Source organism: Terrapene carolina, unplaced genomic scaffold (genome assembly GCF_002925995.2).
Source record: "Terrapene carolina triunguis isolate 2854851 unplaced genomic scaffold, T_m_triunguis-2.0 Scaffold85, whole genome shotgun sequence".
In the NCBI taxonomy this organism is placed as follows: Eukaryota; Metazoa; Chordata; order Testudines; family Emydidae; genus Terrapene; species Terrapene triunguis.
In genome coordinates, this window is record NW_020664436.1 from 3014564 (window position 1) to 3017637 (window position 3074).

Consider the following 3074-nt stretch of genomic DNA (forward strand, 5'->3'; position numbering starts at 1 on the left):
ATGTAGATACTATATGCAGTTTGCAAAGCTCTTTCAGATGAAAGGAGATCTAAACACACAAGATAACATTATTTTACAATCTCAAAGCGACAAAAGATCAGAATGTTAATGGGCAGGAGTCAGTGTACTCTACAATATAGCATGTTTATGTCCATCGTGTACAAAGACACCCACTCCCCACATCCTGAAATGCCTCTCCACTCTGATCAGGGAACACTAACGCTACTGTGGATGTTATTAGCTTATAGGTTGTTGAATGCTACAAAAGTTCAATTAGTTCTCAGAAGAAGATGACATAATTTATTTACATTCTGGGCTTCACCATGGACCAGTCAATATATGCCAATTTTATTAGGTGCAAGGTTTTGTAATAGTGAGATGTACTCCTGAACATCCTTGGCTTTTAATGATCATTGGCTTAGACAGGTAATCAATAGCTGCTTCTCAGAAGGCCTGTAGATATTGACTTTGGTCTCCAAAAGACTTTATCAAGAGTCGTGCGGGGGATACTTTCACTTCAAATTAAATTGTGGACCATTAAATCTCTTTAGTAAAAGAGTGGAACTAATATTAGATGCCAATGTGCCTTTTGAATTTTTAAATAGAACACAACGCTCATGGTTGGGGACAAGGATTCTGCCAGGTTCCTGGGTTATTCTTTTTTCTTTAGCAGATATTTTAACTGTTATAGATTTTCCTGAAGACAGAATGCTATAGCTTCAGAATGTGCTCTCTGTTTCTCAAACAATAAGAGCATCTCCTATGTAAGAGGGTTGGATCAACTGAGCATCTGCAGGTTCTAAAGACAAATCACATTGCTCTTGGTCACCTTGACACTTCCCTCCTGATTCTTCCCCCCCAAGTCCCCATCTTGACTGTGTATGTATAGGTTGAGGTGGTAGATGGAGATGGGAAAAATCTATGTTCTAATGACTGACTTTTCTGTGTTATGTGTTACCTTGTGTGCAACTGTGTCTCTTTAGATTTGATCTCAATGAAAAGGGGATGTTACCAACCGTGGCTACAAATTTAAGAGAAATGGGCTGAAGTTGGAAGAATCAGCTTGGCTGGTAGTACCCAACAAAATTGAATTTGAGAGGCCAGTAATGCTAGCCAAAGATAACTCTCTGGGATTGCACTACACCATAGGTGATCAGACCACCAAACTTAGCCATTGGCAATGTCACAAGAGCCAGAGCTTCACCTTACTTATATAAAATGGAGCAACCTACAACCACCCTTGTCCTTTAATACACAGACATTGAGTGTGTAAGCTTCTGCTGGGATCAAGTAGGAACATAGTATGCTGAGCCCTTTGGTCTCCAAGGACCACAAACTCTGTAACAAAGATAAGGGTAGCCAAGGTAACATTGCAGAGCTCAGGGGACCAGGTTTGCTTCATAGACCACATTTGGGCCACCCCTGGACTAGGGGTAGGCCATGAGAATCATTGAATCATAGAAGTGTAGGACTGGAAGGGACCTCAGCAAGTCATCTAGTCCACTCCCCTGCACTCAAGGCAGGTTTAAGTAATAACTAGACCATTCCTGACAGGTGTTTGTCTAACCTGTTCTTAAAATCCTCCAATGATGGAGATTCCATAACCTCCCTAGATAATTTGTTCCAGTGCTTAACTACCCTGACATTTAGGGCATTTTTCCTAATGTCCGACCTAAACCTCCCTTGCTGCAATTTAAGCCCCTTTGCTTCCACTGCTATCTTCAGAGGTTAGCAAGAACAATTTTTCACCTTCCCCCTTGTAACAACCTTTTATGTACTTGAAAACTGTTATGTCCCCTCTCAGTCTTTTCTTCTCCAGAAGAAACAAATCCAATTTTTTCAAGAATGCCATGGTGTTATATGTAATAAAATTCCCAGACAGCAGACAGGAAAAACATGTAAACACACACAATACGAATGGAGACAAATGTAATTTATCTTGATCTATCACTATGATATCAATTTTTCTAGAATTTGTATTTTATAAAGTTTTCCTTTATCAGTGGCTGTCTAGCCCTGTTTCACATCTGTTTCTATTCCCTGATTCCATGGCTGCCTGGTGAAGAGTAGACTCATCGCGGGAGTGCCCCACATGGCTGGGTGTAGAGTAGTAGGCTCTCCCCTCTTTAATGTCCCCAGCCAATAGTCGTGCTGGTCCTGTGGTGCTCTGCCTCTTCCTCTGACTCAGCCCTCTGCCCAGATCATGATTTATTTCCACCCCATACAAGGTAACAGAAGTCCCACTGAGGGTATGTCTACAATGCAATTAGACAGCCAGGGCTGGCCCGGCAGCTGACTCGGGCTCACAGGGCTTGGGCTAAGAAGCTGTTTAGTTGTGGTGTAGATGCTCAGGCTGCAGCCTGAGCCTGGGATTCTGCCTCCTCACAGGATCCTAGATCCAAGGCTACAGCATGAGCCCAAACAGCTACACCACAATTTAATAGCCCCTTAGCCCCAGCCCTGCAAGCCCAGGTCAGCTGGCACGGGCCAGCCGCAGGTTCTGAATTTTAGTATAGACATTCCCTCAAAGTCCAAAACCAACCCAGCACAAGAGATCCTTCGGTCTCCTTTTGGGCTACTCCTCGGCACATCCTCGAGACTCCATCTTCAGCCTGGGCTCAATAGTCCTCATGTCACTCTTGTGCAGCCATGCCTCATGCTTGGTAGGGGAACCCAGCCCCACCCTTTGCTCTGGGTTCTGTCCCAGGGACCCTGTATTAAGCTGCGAGGTCTGTTCTTTCAGACCTGCTGCTGTTTCCCTGGGCAACTTCCAACCTCCTAGTGCTGCTTCCCTGCAGCCTGAGCTTAACACAGCCTCTGCCTTGGTTCCCAGGCCTCTGACTTCGCCCTACATCCTTCCTGCTTCTCCTTTCTCTGCTGTAACACCAGCCCCTCAGGACTGCCTCTCTGTGCCTTCTCCCTTTTCCAAGGCCCAACACAGGGATTATTTCTCTCCCAGTGGCCTTCTTCACTCTGTCTTCTCCAGGCCCTTCCCAGAGAGAGGAAACTCTCGAATTCATCTCTCCTGGGCTCTTCTCTCCTGGGTCCCTCTGCTGGGCCTGTCCCACAGTTCT